The 22,533-nt window shown below is 46.9% G+C and overlaps 1 protein-coding gene across 6 annotated transcripts in view; it reads right to left on the reverse strand.

Annotated features, from left to right (window-relative positions):
• Positions 1-8,994, reverse strand: part of LOC119180718 (uncharacterized) — a 35,259-nt gene extending 26,265 nt beyond the window's left edge. For 3 of the 6 annotated variants that reach the window (XM_037431848.2, XM_075874780.1, XM_075874778.1), the window contains exon 1: positions 8,824-8,992. The gene's annotated coding sequence lies outside the window, so the exon portion shown is untranslated. Of the gene's footprint in view, positions 1-8,823 lie in introns of all 6 variants that reach the window. The other 3 variants (XR_012886389.1, XM_075874777.1, XM_075874779.1) reach the window with 2 other exon arrangements.
• Positions 8,995-22,533: the final 13,539 nt, after the last annotated feature.

The following is a 22,533-nucleotide window of genomic DNA, read 5'->3' on the forward strand; positions in this document are numbered from 1 at the left end:
CTGATACCAATTTTGAGATATGTGCAGCCAGCGAAACGGCCGTGAGCATGCTGTCAGCGTAGCATGTAGTCATGTTTTACATGATACGAATATCATGATTCTCATGTTTGGACGTTTCACATACAATCACCGTCTATTCACGTCCCTTAATACAAAACTTTGTATATCTGAAGATAGCAAATTGACTGCGAGCGTATCATGCGCGTGGTGCGTAGTCATGACTGATGACTTACATGGCATGCATACCATGATTTCCTCGTTAGGGTCTGCAAATTGTGTTCGCCATGCAGTCATGTCATACCACGCAAATTTCGTAACATGTCATGTGAACAAAACGACCGGAAGAGCAGCAAGGCCATGAAATGTAAATAATGACGTTCATGACACACATGTCATGATAATCATGTTATGACTAGTCAATTATGCTCGACATTCCGTCATGTTATGCCATACAAAATTTGGTATAGATACCATTAACGATACGGCCAGGAGAGCTAAAAGTCGTAGATAGATAGATAGATAGATAGATAGATAGATAGATAGATAGATAGATAGATAGATAGATAGATAGATAGATAGATAGATAGATAGATAGATAGATAGATAGATAGATAGATAGATAGACCGACATACAGACAGACAGACAGACAGATAGATAGATAGATAGACCGACATACAGACAGACAGACAGACAGACAGACAGATAGATAGATAGATAGATAGATAGATAGATAGATAGATAGATAGATAGATAGATAGATAGATAGATAGATAGATAGATAGATAGACCGACATACATACAGACAGACAGACAGATAGATAGATAGATAGATAGATAGATAGATAGATAGATAGATAGATAGATAGATAGATAGATAGATAGATAGATAGATAGATAGATAGATAGATAGATAGATAGACAGACAGACAGACAGACAGACAGACAGACAGACAGACAGACAGACAGACAGACAGACAGACAGACAGACAGACAGACAGACAGACAGACAGACAGATAGATAGATAGATAGATAGATAGATAGATAGATAGATAGATAGATAGATAGATAGATAGATAGATAGATAGATAGATAGATAGATAGATAGATAGATAGATAGATAGATAGATAGATAGATAGATAGATAGATAGATAGATAGATAGATAGATACGTTCAAAGTCGCTGAAGTTCACTCAGAAATGCTTCGCATTTGAAAGCGGCTGTGTTCTCTCTAAAACGGATACATCGAGGCTCTGCCATGCCGTGGCGGCGTGGCGGTACATTATGCGCCATTGCTGGTGGTCAATGATCCTGTCATCACGAATGGTGCAGGCAAGTGCTCGCTTTTTCTTTTTCGTGGGTGTTTGAATCTTGTGTCAGGTGTTATCGCCGTATGTATTGAGCCGCTTACTGCTAAATGAAATGTGGAAGCACACGGCGGCTGTCCTGCACTATTGCTGGCTGCGGCGAACTTCGCGCTTTCTGCTCTTTCCTCGTCGTCGAACCTTGGCGGAGCGACACGTTCACGTGCTGAAAGTGCGTCTTCCTCGGTGCGCTCTGCGCTGCTATGTGTGCTGTTCGTCCACACGTGCGTTACTGTGTGTGTTTTTCCGAAGCACCCAACGTCCTGTTATGACCGGCAGAGCAAGAACATGACCTCCAAGGGACGCTCGTTGGCGTACCATTCGAATGCGGCACGCGTCCTGCAGGAACGCACGCGGTCCCTGTGCGCGCCGCAGGGAACGCGAATCGGCGTCGGGCAAGGGACGCGCGCACTAACCAAGGGTTATATAGGAGCGGCGCGTGTTGTTAGAGGTTCGAAGGTTGATGATGGCATGTACGGCGGGTTCTTATTAGGGTAGCTGGCTCCCCGCCGTCGTCCGCGTTGCTGATCTTCACCTGTGAGGAGATGTGTTCATAAAAGAGATAGAATGGAGGTTTATTTACATGATAGTGGAAAGATGGGACTGTACAGAGACTCAGCAGTGAATCAGCTACGTACAAATATTCAGCTAATGATTCCCCTCTTATTTACAAATTGTGTCGGCTTTTATAGCCCGCCTTGTCCTTACACGGAGGTCCGAAAAAGGCGGTTACCACTCTTGCCACAAATCAGGTGACGAAGTCTTAGTGCTCCCCCATCAGAAGGCATGCAGATATTGCACCCCGCGGCTGGGCGAAAAGGTCCAGTGTTAGCACGAGCACACACAATGATGCACCCAGCCCACGCCTGGAAGGCACCACAGGGCGAGGAGGTAGAGTCCGGAGAGGGAAAGTGTCCTCCGGGGAGATGGCCACTCACCCGAACGTCAGCAGCGGTTCATGGCTGCTTTCAGCTACAGGCTTCCAGAACTCTCTCGAACATGGCAGTCCAAACGCTCGATCCCTGAGAACGGCTTCTTCGACGCGTTCGTAGGCTTCCGGGCTGTCGGTGCTTTTGTGGAAATTTCTAGTCGGCGACGACAGCCGAGTCGAGAGGTTGGCGCCAAGACAACAGCCACATTGGCGCCGTCCCACGTAGTTCGAGCCCATTCAACAAAAGGCTTGTCTCGAGAAACTTTCGTTGAGACCCGACTACAACCTGGAACATATTGATGCGTGTCTACATGTGGACGAAAACAATGATGGGAGATTTAGTGGACACGAGGTAGTGGGCCTCTAGCTTCACTCGAGACCGAAGAAGACGATCTTGTGGCTCAGCTGTTGAAAACATGCTGCTTTCGTTGCCTCAAGGTGTACCTCTGTTTTATTCACGTTGTACCGCGACACTGGTGGAGGAGCTGGGCCGCAACCCTGTCTGATGCTCCACACGTCCGCCGGGAGCCGTTCATCGAGTCCACAATCATTGTCACCGGTAGCAACTCCGGTGCATCGCTCCAGTCGATGGTTGCGAGGCCTCGCGCCAGAGCTCACTCACTCGCCGGAACCTCCTAGGCACCGTACACCTCCACTAATGGCCAACGCAAGCCCACAACAGGTGCCCCAAGGCAGCTTTCCGACGCTCCCATCTCAGGTGACCATCTTTCAACCCCTCGTTCCCGATCGCTTTAGTGGCGGTGCCCATGAAGACGTCCACGACTGGCTTGACAACTACAAGCGTGTTGCCAAGGTCAATCAGTGGTCGGAACAGGAAAAGCTTTCTCGCGTCTATTTCTACCTTGACGACGGTGTTCGTACTTGGTATGAAAATAGAGAAGGGAATTTGTCAGCTTGGCCTGACTTTCGACAGAAGTTTGTCGATACCTTCGCCAATGTCGATAGAAGGGACCGTGCGCAGAAGTTATTGGAGATACGGGTTCAAAAACCCAACGAAACCGTTGCGATGTTTGCCGAGGACATGACTCTTTCCTTTCATCGAACTGACCCGCACATGACGGAAGATAAAAAGTTGAGTTACCTCATGCGCGGTGTTAAGGAACAGCTTTTCGCCGGGCTACTGCGCAACCCTCCAAGTACCGTGGTTGACTTCAATAAGGAAGCTACGACTATCGAGCGGGCCCTTCTTCAACGCTGCAGGCAATATGACCGCATGTCCTGCAATGTCCCAATCAACGCTAACGCCATGACTTCTGATAATCAGACCTCCTTACGAGAGTTGATTAGGGAGATAGTTCGCGAAGAACTGCAGAGGTTACGGACTCCTGTTACTGTCACAGAACGAGCGCTCCAAAAGGGCGCGCCGCCAAATTCTCGCTACGAAACGCTGGAGTGGAGCCGCGAGGCCAACGATAAAGAAAAAAAAGAGAAAACAAACTTCTAAAGATTCCCCGGGCGCGCGACCCTCCCCTCTCAGAAGCGTAGGCTCGCCGACGAACCTCCTCACCCCACCACGGGGGCCGAGCAAGCACTCGAATTTTCTAGATGGAAAGGGGTGTGGTTGAAGCCGGGTTGAGTCATCTGTCGTGGACAGCATTCGAATCGTCTCGCTCCCTCCCCAGCCTTCGCTGCGTATCGCACCGACGAAATGACGAGAACCTTCTGGAATCTCGCGCGGAAGGTATTTAATCGAGCGGCCGAGACGAGAAAGTAGGAGAAGACGGAAGTTAGCGCCAGAGTGCGTAGGGATTCCGCCGTGTAGTCGGCGAAGGTTTTGTCCGTAGGGACAAAGCAGGAGAAGAAGAGGATTTTCACCTGAGGGGTGAAGGCTCGAGCTACAGGCAAGAGCGTGTGTCTAGCGCTATCGAGCGAAGACGCGTGGCAACAGCTGCGTGTGTGAAGTCGACGTGTTTCCGGCGAAGAAGTTTGAAGCTTGGAGAGTGGCCTGTTGAAGACGCGAGGTTTCCTGCAAGAAAAACTTCGGCGAGGTTTCCTGGAAGAGAAACTTCGAGGGCAGCGGAACGACAACAACGCTGGACTTTGAGTGAGTGATTCTCGGAAGAGTATCATCCAGACTTTTGTTCCAAGAACTTTGGACTGAGTAGGTTTCCTATCCCTTTAGTCTTTAACTGTCTTGGTGGTTCAATGCATGCGACTGCAGTGTAGTGTGTATTGTTGTCTGTGTTCGTTGTTTAGAGTGTGGCTCATTGTACTGTGTAGTACGTTGTTTGTTTGACGACATAATGTACTCAACTATCGTGGAGTGTGCATACTTGTGTGTGGTTTTGATCTGCCATTATTGAGAATATAATTTCGTTTGTTTATCAACTCTCAGCTCTGACTTGTTCTTTGGGCCACAGCCGGCGTCCGCTGGCGCGCCAAAAAGGACCACTTCTAAATTGTCCACGCTTTCGTGGTGCGATTCGGGGGGCCGATACTTCGGCCCTTGGAATTAGCCCGGCGATCGCCTCCCTAATTAACGGGACTTGTGACAATTGCTGAAAATCCCATCGCGTCGATCGCTGAAGTCGTACGCGATGAAATTCACCAAGCATTGTCTAGACTGGTCCTGATACTCGGCAGTGTCCTATGAGCTACGCTGCCGCTCTTCGATGTGCACCACCCGCTGTGCCGACGCAATACCACCAGGTGCCCATGGTTCCTTGGTCCCCGCCACAAGAGCAGACACTGCATCAACCACCCACGCTACGGTCATACAACCAGCCGCCCACAGCCACCCCATGGGCAGTGACACCAGGGGAAATGCTAAGACATCCATCGACCTGGAAAACCGATGCATGGCGCACAGTGGACAGACGTCCATTATGCTTTCACTGCAGAGGGGCAGGTCATATTGCCCGTCATTGCTGGCATCGACGCGATTCATTCCGTCCTCATCGACCTTGGTTTGACGGTCGACGTACCAACGACGAATACACACCACGCCGTGACGACACCCCTTTCTATGGAGCCCGTACTCACTTTGAGGATGGTTGTACCACTGCAGAAGAGGCAATGCCTACTCACCCTCCTAGTCTTAGACGTCAATCCTGCTCTCCGTCCCCCGCACGTTCGCCTTTGTCGCACCGCTGCACATACGCGGATCTTAATACAAGAAGGTCACCTAGCCCTCGACGGGAAAACTGAGGGCGGCGACCTCCGGGGGCAAGGTTGCAGGCCATAAATATGACGACAAGAAGCCCCCACAGCATGATGTCGTACAGCCGATAAGCTGTGAAAACAATGAAATTGTGACTGCTGACCTTAGTGTTCTTCTTGACGGTCAGAAAGTGACAGCTTTAGTCGACACTGGTGCCGACTTCTCTATTATCAGTCAAGACCTCGCCGACAGCCTCAGAAAAGTGATGACGCCGTGGACGGGCCCTCACATAAGAACAGCAGGGGGGCCAGTTACTGATGCCCTCTGGAAGATGTACTACAACAGTTGACATCAGAGGTTCTCCTTTCACTGCGTCGTTCGTCGTTATCGCCGCATGCTGCAGAGATGTAATTCTTGGCATGGATTTTTTACGGGAATATGGCGCAGTCCTCAACATACCAGAGAGCTTGATTACGTTTTGCAACAGTTCGGGCTTACCCAATTCTCCAGAGGCGCGACCAAACCAACTGCGTATTATTGATGACGACGTGGTTCTCCCTCCTAGGTCATGCACGCTTGTTTCGGTGGCCGCCGCTGCTCAATTTGACGCCGAAGGAGTTGCAGAACAAATAAGCTCGCTGCTCTTCACCCACGGTATTTCTGTCGCACGAGGTATCGTCAGAGTTGCTGCTGCACGCACGGACTTGCTGCTGACCAATTTCAGTGCTGAGCGCCGGCACCTTCCTGAAGGCACGGCTGTCGCTTACTTCGACGATGTCGTAGATGCCGAAGGTTGCTTGGCGGTAGTCGATGATTCGCTAAATCTTGATTCAGCGCCTCTTCTGGACGTTAGCACTACTTTGCCGAAAGACGACCGACGCAGACTCCTTGATCTACTGTCCAAATTTCAAAACTGCTTTTCGACAACATCAAAAGTTGGCTGCACGCCTCTAACCAGGCAAAATATTCTAGCAATTTACTGTCCTCAATGCAGTAAATCAGATGGATTATTCTCCAATACATTTGAGATGGTCGCCAAAATGGCTGGGACATTTGGCGTGGAATGACCCATTTGGAATGGTAGTGAAAATGCTCGAGTCCCGTGTATTTAGATTCTGAGTGCACGTTAACGAACTTTTGGTGGTCGCAATTAAACACAAGCAGTTATCATTACGGCTGTCCAATATGAAACAGCGCTTGCACAAAGGTGCTTACAGCCGGTGGCGGTGCCGAGCAGCCGTGAAGCGCTCCGATCTTCCAATTAGCACATGACCACTAAGACGCTGTTTTTGTTGGCACCGCGAAGTGTATAATACACCGATATAGATGAAGATGTAGCTGAGCCTGTATAGTTCGGCAGGACGGCTGTCTATGCTATACAAGCACCAAGACCGACAACTCGTCCACGCGGGGCCGAAGAGTCACATATTGCCTGTGCTAAGCAGCACACTAAATTAGCGCGACAAGTGGCAAAACGCAAGCAAACAAAACGCTAGCTGGCGCTGCTTGTTTGGTCGTGTTTTTTCTCCATTGCCACCTTTATTGCATCAATCGCTTCCCACAAACACATACAATAATAACATTTGCCGTGTGCCATTTCACGTTTTTGAAATGTTATATTCTCTCTATGATAGCAACAAGAATTTCTGAAAATGATGCTGCTGACTGCTGACGGGATGAGAGCCAGTCGGGCAATGCCTGTAGCACACAGCCCCTGGTTTCTGGAATTATGGGAATGAGCACACCAAGGGCCGTATACATTTGCCGAGAATCGGGAGTGTGTACGTTGTAACTCAACGGAAATGACTTAATAACTTTTTATTGTCCACATTCCATTCAGGAGTAAACAAAGTGCTGAATTGGCAGTGTCAGGACCTTCAAAATGTCAAAAGCCGGTTAATGACATCTGTTTAATTCGTTCATACAAATGAACCCATGTTTTGTTGAATGGGTTGACATTATGTATTTAAATTGCTGCAGCAGGAGTGTTGTATGCACAGTAGATGCAGACAGCATTATAGTGTAAGTTGAAGCAGCAATGTCAAACGTACAAACACACATGTGATACGGAACATCAATTCTTTGTGTGTACATTGACTATGATGAAACTCGCTGCTTTCAAAACATAAAAAGCCTCAACTGTCGTATGAAACATCAGCTTTTCACAATACTTAGGGACCCCACCAGCCCACAATTCAACAAAAACTTTCCTTATTTTTGCAAATTAAGTTATCCTCAACACTAACTGTAATTTATAACCTGTAAAACAGTAATCTTTACTTTAAAATAACAAAAACACAAAGCAGCCCAGTCAAGTACAGATCCACCCATTAGACTAAATGACCCGTTTTCCACTATCACTTACGACAAAAATGTAAAAAAATAGAAACGCTGACAGGAGTACTTTGAAAAACTTGTTGCTAGGATAGTTGGCACACACTTAAAAAAATTTAGACGCTTAAGCACCCCCAAACACTGGAAAAGAGCTTCATGTTACTCTCTTTCTGTGCTTCGTATTGCGTCGAAGTTTTTCCTCTAAGGTGACAGGAGTTTTAAAAGCCTGTGTTTTCATTCAATCAGGAAATAATTGAGGGTCAGTTCGTTCTAAGGTGACCCCATATTTCGGTTTTTGAGATAAGGGAAACGCTGTATTCTGAGTTACAGAGCCATGCTGTGTTAAGGATTACAGAGTTGCCGTGTTTAGTAAAAGACAGATGACGTGCACGTAATAACGGAAGCTTGCTGTGCGTGGTGATACAAAAAATAAATTTCCAAAGCCCTCGTGAAACCGAGCCTGATGTTTTATTCATTACTGAAATCCTCCGGCACCGATTTACCAGCAAGGTGTTCTGTAAACTGAAACATTTTGTGTGACTTGTTTGTATCTTGCACCGTGCCCTACGTGCATTAGTAGCATTACTACGTGCATCGTCGCATGCGCGAATGAGAACTGGGAGCCGTTACCAGCGATTCGATGGTCGTTGTAACACGTCTTCTATACCCTCAAGGAATACTTGTTTAATGTCTGAGTTCTTGCGTCCCAAAACGACAATACGAATATGAGATATGTTGTAGGTTTGGGCATTTTTACACCTCTATCTTTAGAGGTTGTAATAGTTCCTAAACACTCTAGCGAGTAAAGAATGCTAGATTGCTGATTAAGTTTTTTTTTGCGTTTTAGTGTCCTTGTCTCGTAGACCAGGCAACATCGGGAGTTGGCAGTTGTATGTGATCACGAGTGTTTCTCGTATATATGAAACGCAAACTTGAGCAGTACTGAGTGACATAGGATGAACGAAGCCTTGATTCCTTTCAATGTAATACAGGATTAAATAAGTTTGAAAATTTGTAAACCACTATTAATATAAACGATAAGCTAGAATGACTTGAATACTTGCAACACGTACCTCGGTATTCTCAGACTGGTCTAATTCCTGATGATAAGCGGAAAAATGAGGCCTTTCTTGAATGAATAAAGCAAGCTCACTTGAGTGGAGTCGGACGTATCTGCTTCTGGTGGCATGTTGAACTTAAATACGTAACAATCAACTATAGCCTGCAGAAAAAGGGAAGCACCTGCTCCGTTAATGTTCTGGTATCATGGTGACGTTTAACTGTCAGTGTGCTCACACAATGTGTCTTATCATATCCGGATGTCACCATCAGTCCTCATACTACGTTGAGTGAGATTTATGGCTGTGGTTTTTTTATCTGACACGTTTAAGAGTACCTGGTATATGTTGAAACGAGTGCAGCTTTTTCCTGCACATGTTTTCAAAATATACGACTGAGCAGTGAAATGAAAAAATTCCACGATGAAAATAAGCACACTCAACATTTGTATTTTTTTTCTCTATAGGCTCTACGATTGCACGTGTTATGGCCAGTTGGAGCTATCATCGGTATAATTTCCATTAGTCACGCATATGTTTCAATAAGCTTGGCGAATTCATATTCTTCAAAGGATCATATGTATTGCAGAGGAAGGGGTAGAGGGTTTGAGAAAAAGAGAGGGAAAAAGACAAAAAGTGAAAGGAAAGCCACTGAGATTAACGAAAAGAACCCTTTCGTTCCTTAACATCTCATTAAAAAAGAGAAAGACAGGAAAATAGAGCAGGAGATTATAGGACGATGACATCAGGTAGTCACAATAAAAATCGCTAAAAATCACTCATCAACATTTTGGGCTAACTATCTTAGTGCGTTCGACAGTCTGGTTTTTCGCGAAACACTTGCACCAACAACCTCATTGTGATTTTTGTTGAAATCTTGGTTCACCAACCCAGCAGAATTTCAGTTTACGGGTGACGGTGGTCTTACACGTTACCTATATATATATATATATATATATATAGATATATATATATATATATATATATATATATATATATATATATATATATATATATATATCCCCTGATGAAGGGAGGACCCCTCCTGAATCTGTTGGGAAATAAATATATTTATCCTTGTTGACAACGCTCCCGTTGTGCCATATCCCATACCTATATATATATATATATATATATATATATATATATATATATATATATATATATATATATATATATATATATATATATATATATATATATATATATATATATATATATATATATATATATATATATGGGGCTGCAGAGATCACTATACTCTCTAAGTTTATAAGCAGCACAAAAGTAAAAACTATTTTCCCTGGCACACATTGCTAACGCTGTCCCCTCACAGGAGACAGCAACCATGCACGAAATAGTTTATCAAATGCGCAGCACTTTATGCAACCGGCCTGTTCTTTTCTGCATGCTCTCATCATTTGCCGCCATCTCATGTCTTTGATTAGCGTGATTCAAACAAGACAATACATAGCATAGTCATGCAACGTTGCCGAAAAGGGAAAGAAGAAGAATCGGGAGAGTCAATTTGTGCTAAAAGGGATAGGAAGAAAGGAGAACGAAACTCATAGGACAGTAACGGCGTAGCGAAGCATGTGCAGCTTAGGCTTGGAAGTTGTGGTATCGTAATTGTGAGGGAAAGAAAAGTGAGAGTGAAGCCAAGTTAAATGAGGGGAAAAAGCAAAGCATAGCATATACATGTGAGACGTCATGCAAGCAATAAAATGTATAGTACAAGCACGTATGGTATCGCATAGCAACGAGGTGGGAAAGGGAAGTCGTGTCAAAGAGAAATTGTGAAAGAGCGAGGAGTACGAAAAGGAGAATGGCGATAAAGCCTAGTGTAGCCACGTATATTAATGCATAACAAGGAGAGCGAAACAGAAGTGACAGTGAAGAGGATGGTGGGAGGTTGAATAGAGTGAAAAGAAAAGAGAAGCTAGCGCATAGCATAAATATACATAGTACAGTACACCAAGGGGAAGGGGGGGGGGAGAGGTTTAGGTGAGAAATGGTGTGAGATGGTAAGGAGGAGTCTAATACCTGTGACACACGGGCAAAAGTAAAGTACTTTGAAGTAAACCCATTTTGTCGCCTAAGGGACCATTTGCAGAAAGGAGTGGCGCTGATGACACACGGCACCGGACTACTGCTTTAGGCGGTGCCTCAGAAGAACGCTGCAGAAAAAATGGCGCTGTTTGTGGAAGCAGCAAGATTGGAAATATTAAAAAGAATCTGCGCATGTACATCACATTCAGTGACGCCGGAGCATAAAACCGTTTTTTTTTTTTTGTCTGGTGGCTTATAATGCGCATACCTGTAATTTTCTTTCGCTTTTTTGCGTTTTTAGCAGCAACTTAAGTTCTTCTGGCAACTATGAACAATCGGTGTTTTGCTGTTTTTGTTTTTTGTCGTGCTTTTTACATGGCTGCGTCCAGCTGGGTCAGTGACGGCGTGCCGCGTTTCATCGTGGTCCTGCGATGTCTCAGCGCAGAGGCAGAGATAAAGCAACAGTTGAGGTGGGCCTGACTCTTGTCGCCCTCGGCTCCATCGAAGATGAGCTAAACGCTGCGAAGGCAAGAGTGATGAGCCTCGAACAAATACTCGTCATAAACAGCTTCATTTTGACTGCTTCCGCACTGTCCTCCCGAGCCATCAACCGTGAAAGTTGGGCCAATGTGCGCAACGAACGCTGGTTTGAAGACACATTGCCGTTATTAGGCGACGGCCACTTTAAGCAGTGTTTTCGAGTGAGCCCGACACAGAAACTGCCGCTGCCAACCCTAACATGATCGCGCTAGTGACGTAATGCAGGCGTTTGAGAGTATGGACAGACTATAGGCCTTCACTTTTGAACAAATCGCACTGCTGCTGAAATTGAAAACATTTTCTCAGCGCAAAAAAATACTGACAGGGCACCGCAGTGTTGCGACACGTTTTCTTCTATTGATACATTATGCACACTGTATGCGAGAGTACTCCCTTCCTGACAGAAAAGTAGATGCGGGACCTGCTTTTACGAAAAGGATATTTGCCGGAAAGGAGTTACTCCTTTGTCGTGTGTCACTGTGCCCGAACGCCTTTCCGCAAGATGTCCCCTTGTCTAAAGGACTTCAGGGTGCCCGTGTGTCAGGGGCATTAGGAGGACACAGAGAACTCCTTTGCTTTACGTGATATTTGCTTTCCTGCCAAAGAATACAAGCAGGTAACACATTTGAAACGCCAGCGCGCGTGTTTGCCTGTGAGAAAGGTGAAAAAAAATTGGTGGATGCTTGAGGTTCACTTTCAAGAATAAGTTCTCATAGCGTGATGGGGACTCGGGCGCATTGTCATCTAAACTGCTAACTTGCTTCGATTCTCAGTGAATGCCTCAACCATGCCCTAAGGAAGCCAATGACTGCACGCGTAGCATTGGCCATACCAAAGTATCATTGAAAACCTACTGCAAGCACAGTTGTTATTTACCCACTACGCCACAATTACTTATTTTGCTAATCAGTGAAGACCCTTCGCGAGTCTGTGGAACAACAGGTGAGCCTACACAGCAGTTAATTTATCTGCTGGTTCTGCTGATGATAAAGAATAAGTATCTCTGATTGCTTTGTGATAAGTAGGTCTTTAAAACAACCGCTCGTTGCTCATTTGAGGACCTTCGACGCTGGCGTGATTCCACGCTTTCGCGTCGCAAAATAGTATGCGTTGAGGAGTCCTTTTCACTGCACGACATCCACATGGTGTTTTTTTTTTTTTTACACTGCATTCGCAAGATGTCCCGCAGTACCTACCCTATTTTAGTGAGATGGTTAGCCCACAACCTTTCCTGTGTAATGCGATGCCTAATCCTCTCATTGTTCTACAACAATCGTTGTGTTAGGCATTCAGTGTATTCTTGGTGGCACTTGAGCGCTTATTGTCACCACGCCACTGAAATTTTTGTATGCTTCATTTGTTTTTTTTTGTTGCGCATTCGAACACTTGATTATTTTATGCGAAACATTAATTATCGTGTTTTTGTGGTAGAACGCCTGCTTGCCGCGTGGATAGCATGAGTTTAATCCTCACTCGGTCCCGGTAAGTTTTGTTCGTTTCATTCGCGTCTTTCTGAATTTTTAGTCACGGAAAAGATTACGATTTTTCGCTCACGACTGACAATGCCCAGACGATTCTTACAGCGGCACCAATGACGACATCAACACCGTTGCTAAAATTTATGCTAATTCACCTGTTTAACGTTATCACGTCAGATTGAGTCGCAACCGCGGGAAACATCCACGTTCATTTTTTCCATAGAGTTTTTCAAAGTTAACTAGAGGGCACTCTGGCGCTGCGATCGTTCAGCGACCATGGGAATGATGGGTAGTATACACATTTGCCTAGTCTTCGTATTTGCGGGTGGCGAATCGTACTTGCGGCTTCGTTTATTGCTGTGTTTCAGTTTTGTTTTGAAAGAAAAAACAAACCCTTTTCAGCTTAGTGACTTTATTCGAAATGGTAAGCCTAAAAGAATAAGGTTGTGAAGCGCAAACGGTGAACATTTGCTAATTTATGTTTTTCATAAAAAAACAGCTTCAAGCCACACAAACACACACGGAGTCAGAAGCAGGCCAGAAGTACGAAAATTAGACAAACGTGTGTACTACCCATCATTCCCATGCTCGCTGAAGAGCCGTGTGTAGCAGCTCCCATAGACACTAGTGCCAGAGTTCCCTCTAGTGTATATTGAGAAACTCTATGATTTTTTCTTGCCCGCTGCGTTCCCCAACTCTCATATTTGACGGCAAAATGCTAGAACAGCTCGTGGTACTTTTAAAGGCATAACAGCCGTCCATAGTGACTGCCTGGCTGTTCAGCCTGTGTACATTATGCACTTCACTAATTGATATTGAAATATTGAAAACGTGTGACTCAAATGTGCATGCGACGCCATCAATTCGTGAGCTAGTTCTATTATGGTTATCGGTATGCGAAGACATGTAGGCAAAATACGAGGTAATTTACTCCCTGTCTGTACATAAACATAAAAGAAACATTGAATTGCTGTATTTCGCGAGTATACGAACTGTGCGGTTATCTAGCATTCCTCGTCATTTAGAGAAATATCCAATACAGTACTGCCACGGTGATTGATGTAAACTATTAGGTCGTCATGACGCAATATAGTTCACCGCCATGCACGAAAAAGGTGGTCGTAAAACTGCCACAGCCATTGCATTATGGTATTGCGTCGTGATGACACAATAACAATGTATGTGCAAGATGCTTTGGATTCCGTCTTCAGTTCCTAAGATAAAAAAAAAATTGGCAGCATATCCACGGAGTGAATGATGGAGAGTGGGGCGAAGCATTCGTACGTCCATTTGTTCTTGCTTCCGTCCGTCCATGCGTCCGTCTGTGTGGACATCCATGCGTCCAGCCGCCCGTCCGTGCGTGCGTCTGTTCGTGCGTCTGTCCCTGCGTTCGTCCATGCATCCGCCCCTGCGTCCGTTCATGCGTCTATTCATGCATCTGTCTGTGTATCCGTTCGTCCATCTATTCAACACTCCAAGTACCACCATCTCGCATCTTTTCATCATATAGTCCCCATATAGAAGCACCGCCATCCAGCGGACATTCCAAGGACTAAACGAGAGGTGGCACACGCACAATTTTCTATAGCTTGCGCTGCAGGTCTACTTCCCACCTTTAACCACCTAAGGTTCATGGTATATTCCAGTTCACTGTATTCATGGCACTGCGGCTGAATGCTCGCTAAACCTTTCGAAAACCAAGGAGGTTACGCCCAGCGAGTATGACGTAGCAAACTTTTTCAGTCAGATAGGGCTCAATGTACATGCCAATGGCTGCTAATGGGAAATGAGAGGCGGAAATTTCGGCTTTTACTTTCTTACGGCTTGCGCTTCGTATTTATTTCCCATTTTTAACCACCTCGAGTTCATTCTTGGTATATACAAGTTCATTGTATTCATGGCACTGCGGCTCAACGCTCTCTAGACCTTTCTAAAACTAAGGAGGTTACATCCAACGAGTATAACGTAGCAACCCTTTCTTGTCAGATAGTGCTCAATGTACATGCCAATGGCTGCTAATGGGGATTGGAGCGTGCGCAATAACTAAAAGCCGAATGCTCCTGTCTCTCATTCTCCCTTAGCAGCCATTGGCATGTACATTGAACACTTTTTTTATTGTTCAACAACGCACAGAATAAATCTCTTACTTGCGCCGCCTTGGAGGTCGAAATGTTATACTTGTTACACAATACAATGGCTACGAGGGATGAACGAGTTCCGCTATAAGGAGCTTCGCCCCTAAAATTTCGTACCAGTAGAACCATCAACTTTTTTGTCCATCCAGTGTTCTGCATAAGAAAACATTTCTTTGACTGATACTTTCCTTTTTATGAACTGTACACTAACACTCCCAAGAGGGTGCTGACAACTCTTTTTGCTGGAGTTACTTCATGTTCCATCATTAATTCCCTTTTCAGGAGGGCTGGGAATTCCTTTGCTGCACACCTTCAGCACACTCTCTTAACTGAGTGCCGGTACTCTCTGAACGAGAGTAAACAAGTTCCCTCTCCTGAGTGCAGTCACGCTTCTAAAATAGTGTTCATACACTCTTTGTGGAAGTTACTCTGCTCTCTTGCAGAACTTTACAATCTGGTCGAGCTAGAGTGCACCAACTTCCTTCAAGAGTAGACTCATTTCTGCTGCTAGCACAATTGTTAAAGAAATTAGACAATTTTCCCTCTAAATGTAACCATGTGTAGATGCGAAGAATCGGGTGCTGACGCTTTCCCTGGCGGTGACGTTGGCGTTGACGCTGGTGTTTATTGCAGCGCAGCGCAGGAGGTACACCTGAGAAAGCGAAAAGCACGCAATGATGAATCTGTGTTTCTTACTGGAACATGCCTATCGCTGTCATTGGGCAACAAAATACTGGCGACTGCCATTGGACATAGAGACCCGCAGTCCGCTTTTACCTTAGGCTCAATCTGTGAATTTTCATTCTTTAACTACGCTCAGAAGAAATCTCCCGCCGGCACTACCTTGGAGGTCAAGACCTGAGAAGCGGCCAGTGAACGGCTTTGTAGTGTGAGCAGTTCATTTTTTTTTTCAATCAAGAAACTCGCTAGCAGGCACCAAGATATGCTGGGTCGATGAGTTACGGGAGATGCTGGGACAAAGCGTTCGGCACTGCGTCTCCTTCCTAGCTGACAATGGCAACAAGATACCCTATTTACTACGAGATGCACGACTTCATTCTGCTCCGCAAGCACTTAACATGCCTGCATTCTACAACACGGCAGTAGCATTTTATCGACAAGCGCATTAACTTTGTCCCGATGTGGACATTCTAGAAAGCTCTGTTGTATATATGACGGCGGCTCTTCTGCTTCCTCTAATTCCTTCAGCCCGTCTAGCACAATCTAGGCATGTCTCGTAGAGCGCGACAATGGCATCGTGTTTGCCTGGTCATCCCCATGGCTTCATGTGGCGTCTTGAATGGAGAGTACTACCAACATGGTAAAGACAGAAGAAGTGAGACATAGAAGGAAGTGGGAAGAAGTGGGAAGGAAGTGGGAAGAAGTGAGCCCGGCGTTGCCATGCTTTATCTGAATGAAAATCAAATCACTTTTTGCCGATGTTCTTCTTTTCAATGTGCAAGTTCAGGGACTTTATTTTCTTATTCGCATGCGACAGTTGTCGCTTCCCAGCTATGCCGCTTCGAAATCAAAATATTAACCGCGAAATGGCTGCTGCGAACAATCCTCGCTTCTCATCGATCTAAAGAGCTATGGCAACGCTAATGTTGTTTTCAGAACATTAGCGATGAGCTTCTGAGCTTCAGTTTGCACTCTTTTTTGAGCATCTTTTTCGAGCTTCTAGTTAAACAACGATGTGTAGAATATGGGGAAGGATGTGGTGTTTTGCAGAGGCGATTCGCGCGCATACGATACATTTGCTTCAATTCACGGAGTAGTGTTTTGTAGTGCCCTACAATCAATGCATGTCCATCACAAATGGGATGATTGAGCAGACGCCTACACAATAAACAATGAATATCGAAATGTCAGATAGTTTGAAGGGACCCCCCCCCCCCCTTCTATAATTTGTTTTCTTGGTTATGCAAGAATATACCGCATCTTTTTTACTCTGTTTCTTTATCAGCACAGAGAGTAAAATTACGGCCCTTATTTACACCTAGAACACTTTTGTCTCCAAGAAAACATGCTCCTTTACTCCCCCCTTAGTGGTGATTCTTGCGTATAAAAATGCTGTGAGACGTACTTCCAATAACGAGCTTTTTATTGTCATTAATATTGTTCGGGCTCACACATATAGTAAACCTTGTCATTCTGCTTGATCCGTTCAGCACATGCTCGGAATGGGTACCAAGTATAGACTAGACTGAGGGCCATCTTGAATATTGGTTCACCTGCAAATATTGTAAGGTGTTAAACAGCACCAATAGAAAACATCCCGACACACACACACACACACACACACACACACACACACACACACACACACATGGATATTGAATAGACCCAAATTGTGCTGAACTTTTATACATTACCAAGATTATTCCATCGCATTCCCAAACAGACAACACTACGACTGATTTGTGTGTGTTGCAATACTACGACCTCGGTATACAAATGCTTTTTAAGAACAAAAATCTTATGTGCACCTACTCAGGTTGGCATTCGTAATGCACAGCAGCGTCGTTGGGATACGGCCACGTTCTAAGAAAAAAGGAGAGTCCGCTGACTCCGTTCTTATCTCGAGTCCTCACTTGCCACGTGTATGACTCTCTCCCGAGAGACCCGAAAACGCTCTTCGGAGATCACTATACTGTCATTAGAGTCCTTCCACTCAAGAAAGGGCGAACGCGTTTCTTCAAAAACAGTTTCTTACGTGGCTACTCAAGAATCGGCTGAACGAGCAGCAGCACTCTCTCTTTTTTTTATGAGGCTTCACAGCAACACAGTCCTAAAGCACACTGATATACCACAAGCACATTCTCTTTTAGTCGGTTCCAGCTCGCTTGCTGTGGAGAAGTTGCCAGGCTACACCACTAATGCCAGTTCATCGCTCGTCATACGGCGAAAAAGATAGTAAAAGGAAGCAGTAGTTATCCTCCGCGCAAAAAAAAAAATGAAGGCAGAGGCAAAAAACATCACAGCATATCCACAGAGTGAAATGAGTGGGGCGAAGCGGCCGTCAGCCTGTCCGTCCATTTGTTCTTGCTTCCGTTCGTTTGAGCGAGCATCCGTGCGTCCGTCTATGTGTCCGTTCGTCTCTCTGTGCGTCTATCCGTTCGACCATCCACGCGTACATCCATCGGTCTGTTCGTGCGCCCATCCATCCGTCCGTCCATCTGGTAGTCTCTCTGTCCGTCCGTGCGTGCGTCTATCTAGGGAACACTCCAAGTGCCGCCATCTCACATCTCGCATTCTCTGTGGCACATACCCGCTCTAGAGCGGGTCCGCCGTCATAAACGCATCGATGAAGAAGAAGCGGATTCGGCGCGTGATCCTAGCAGCCCTGGGGTGTCACACCTATCTGTAAATATTGCAAATACACTCGTTTCTTTTGTCCGTGTATTTGTAATCTCCGTAACAAATTGGTGGACGTGCTGGGTAACGAAGCGCTATACAACAGAGCTCCGCAGTGGTCGTCAAATCGGAGTTTCCGTGATGGAACACGGGACTGATCCCACGGCCCCCTCTCCATCGGCCTCAGCGACGCCTACGCCATCCACGGCAACGCCTCCACCAGCCCCGCCCCCACCCACGTACGTGCTGACGCATCCGAAACATCCAGGAACGTTCTGCGGTACGGACGAGGTTAATGTTGACGACTGGATAGCTGACTACGAACGTACCAGACCGCTCAACCGGTATCACCTGACTCTCATGCTGGCCAACGTGTTGTTTTACCTGAAAGGTACGGCCAAAGTCTGGTACGAGAACCATGAGGAGGAGATCGGTAGTTGGGACACGTTCAAGGAGAAGCTTCGCGACTTATTTGGGAAGCCCATAGGCCGAAAGGCGGCTGCAAAGAAGGGGTGTTCTATACGTGCTCAGACGTCCACAGAGCCGTATATCTCGTATATACAGGACGTGCTGGCTCTATGTCGTAAAGTCGACAACGACATGTCGGAGTCGGATAAGGCTGGCCACGTCCTCAAGGGGATAGCGGACGATGCGTTCAACCTGCTAATGTGCCGGAACTGCGCGACCGTCGAGGCAATTATTCAGGAATGCCGGCGTTTTGAACAGGCCAAAAGCAGGCGTATTTTAAGATCATTCACTCGACTGCCGAACACCGCTGCGACGTCCTCCTGCGAAGATAGACTGACCTCTCATCGGCAGTCTTCACCGGCGTCTGAAATTACGCGAATAGTCCGGCGGGAAATCGAAGCAATTACTCCCGCTCTTCCCACCAACGGCCACGTCAATTCGCACCTTATGTTTGCTTGGTACAGTCGATTGTGCGGGAAGAACTCAGCAATTTGGGCTTCGATGTCTGCGCCGTTGCTCAGTCTCAACCGATTTGCTTCCGTTCGAGGTCTCCGCCTCGCCCCAGGTCGTGCCCCGCCCCAGGTCACCGCCCCAGGCACGGTCTTTTCCACGCTCTCGCAATCTGGCCGAATGGCGAACGGCGGATGATCGGCCGATCTTCTTTAGCTGCCGCTGCACAGGGCACGTTGCACAGTATTGCCGCAACCATTGGTCTTCGTCCCGAACACAGTATAACACTGCTCGCAGCGCCGACAGCTACCGCCTTTTCCAGCCTCCTGCACCGATCCCCGACAGCTACCGCCGCCTTCCACCCTTCGATGCCCCTGCTACGCAGCACAGCCGCTCACCGTCGCCTCGACGTCATCAGTCTCGTTCGCCGCCTGGACGTCGCCCGTCGTCCCCTTCTCCTCTACGACGACGCCCGACCTCCCCGCTCAATTCTCATCAGGGAAACTAAGCGGTGCAGCTCTTAGAGGTGAAGTTGCATCCTCGATACCGACCTCAAATCCTCTCCTTGTACTGCCGACACGACGAAATTTGATCGACGTAGACGTTGATGACCTGACTGTTTCTGCACATATTGACACCGTGGCCCATATTTCTGTGATGAGTGCTTGAATGCGTCGCCGCCTGAAGAAAATTCTCACATCGGGTGCTTCTGGCATCATTCGTGTCACCGACGAAAGAAGTCTTGCCATCACAGCAATGTGTACAACACGCATCACAATCGCCGATCATCCCACATCTGTTCTTTTTGCAGTTATTGAGCAGAGCCCCAATGACCTGATTCTTAGATTGGATTTCTTGTCCACTCATGCCGCTCCCAGTGACTGTGCAACCGGCGTTCTCCAACTTGAACTGCCTCAAATTGGGGCTGTGCTGTCCTCACCGTCACACCGCTTGTACGCTGTTGATTATGTTCGGCTGTCACCGTAAGCCACCACATTTCTGGCCTTAACGATATCACCAGCTCTTACTGACGGTGACTACATAGTGTCTCCATTAGTGGATGTGCTCTTGGCGCGAAGTGTTGCTGTGCCGCATACCATCGTGACTATCGTGGACAACAACGTTCAGCTTCCGATTCTCAACTTTAGGAGTTCCACCCAAGTTCTCCCGCAAGGCATTTCATTAGGCCATGTTTCCCCACTTGGTGCATGTAGCATCGTGGCATTAGACCCTGAAGACTGCTCGTCTCCTATTGCAGCCAGCCGAGCAAACGCACCTACCGATGAAATCGCGATGATGATTGCCCCTGATCTTCTGCCCTTTCAGGCTGCGCAACTCCACCACGTTCTCACCACCTACCGAGATATTTTCGACATCGATGACCGCCCTTTAGGTCAAACGTTCGTCGTGCGTCATCAAATACATACATGCGATGCTAGTCCTGTTAGGCGGAGACCATATCGTGTTTCCCATTCCGAACGCCAGGTCATACAACGAGAAGTCAAGAAGATGCTCCCCAAAAGAGTCATAGAGGCCTCTTCAAGTCCATGGGCGTCACCTGTTGTTTTAGTCAAAAAGAAAAATGGCAATCGGAGATTTTGCATTGACTACCGTGCCTTGAACAAGATAACCCGCAAGGACGTATATCCGCTGCCACAAATCGACGACGCCCTTGACTGTCTTCATGGCGCGCGATACTTTTCATCTATAGATCTGTGTTCTGGCTATTGGCAAATTTCTGTCGACGACTTAGACCGCAAAAAACTGCCTTTGTCACACCGGACGGCCTTTATCAGTTCGAGGTTATGCCTTTTGGGCTGTGCAACACGCCCCGGCAACATTCGAACGCATGATGGACTCTTTCCTCCATAATTATAAATGGTCGATCTGCCTTTGCTACCTCGACGATATGATTGTTTTCCCCAACATTTGAAAGCCACCTAACTCGTTTGTCAACCATTCTAGCCGTTTTTCGTCGAGTGCGACTCCAGCTGAACTTGAAAAAGTGCAGTTTCGGCCGACGAGAAATCACGGTCCTTGGTCATCGTGTAAGTGCTGCTGGCATCCAACCGGACCCTGACAAGATTAGCGCTGTCAAAAACTTTCCTCTGCCTTCTACTACCAAAGATGTTTGTTGTTTTGTGGGCTTATACTCGTACTTCCGACGTTTTATACGCAATTTCGCTACAATTGCACGACCACTCACTGATATTCTCAAAAAGAATGCACCCTTCTCGTGGGGCCGAGACCAAGCAGCTGCGTTTTCCACGCTGATCCAGCTGCTCACTTCACCACCAATATTGGCTCACTTCGACCCGTCCGCGACGATTGAAGTTCGCACAGACGCCAGTGCTCGCGGCATCGGCGCCGTCCTCGCTCAACGCCAGGGGGAACAAACGCGTGTTATTGCGTGTGCCAGCCGCCTTCTCTCCATATCTGAGCGAAACTATTCGATAACGGAGCGCGAGTGTCTTGCATTGGTCTGGGCGAAATTTCGTCCCTACTTGTATGGCCGGCAGTTTTCAGTTATTACGGACCACCGCTCTCAGTGTTGGCAGTCGTCGCTCAAGGACTCAACTGATCGCCTATGTCGCTGGGCTCTACGTCTCCAGGAGTATAACTTTGACGTAATTTATAAGTCTGGCAGGTTACACCAAGATGCCGATTGTCTCTCGCGTTATCCGGTGGACCCTGCTAGCCTCGCTGTCCATGAGAGCGATTCTTGTGTGCTCGCCATATCTGATTTGCGCGACATCTACACAGAGCAGCGCCGGGACGCAACCCTCAAGATGGTCATTGAGCGAGTATCTTCAGGACCTTCCGACCCTTCGCTCCGTCATTATGTCCTCCGCAAAGAAATTCCGGACCACCGCAACATGAATCCTCATGGCCCGAAATTTTCGTTAGTTGTTCCTCGACACCTGCGTGCCACCATTCTTCAACATTTGCATGACGCTCCGACGGCAGGACACCTGAGTTTTTCACGCACCTATCACCGCGTGCGGTAACGGTTCTTTTGGCCTGTCCTATATAAATTTGTGCGCAGCTGTGTCGCTGCTTGCGAGCGCTGCCAGCGTCGCAAACGTCCTGCTCTCCGTACGGCTGGCCTGCTCCAACCTATCGACATTCCTCCGGATCTATTCTTCCACGTCGTCCTCGACTTGCTCGGACCTTTCCCAACGTCCATGTCAGGCAACAAATGGATCGCTGTCGCAACTGACTATGCGACCAGATACGCTATAACTCGT

This window comes from Rhipicephalus microplus, chromosome 10 (assembly GCF_043290135.1).
Source record: "Rhipicephalus microplus isolate Deutch F79 chromosome 10, USDA_Rmic, whole genome shotgun sequence".
In the NCBI taxonomy this organism is placed as follows: domain Eukaryota; kingdom Metazoa; phylum Arthropoda; class Arachnida; order Ixodida; family Ixodidae; genus Rhipicephalus; species Rhipicephalus microplus.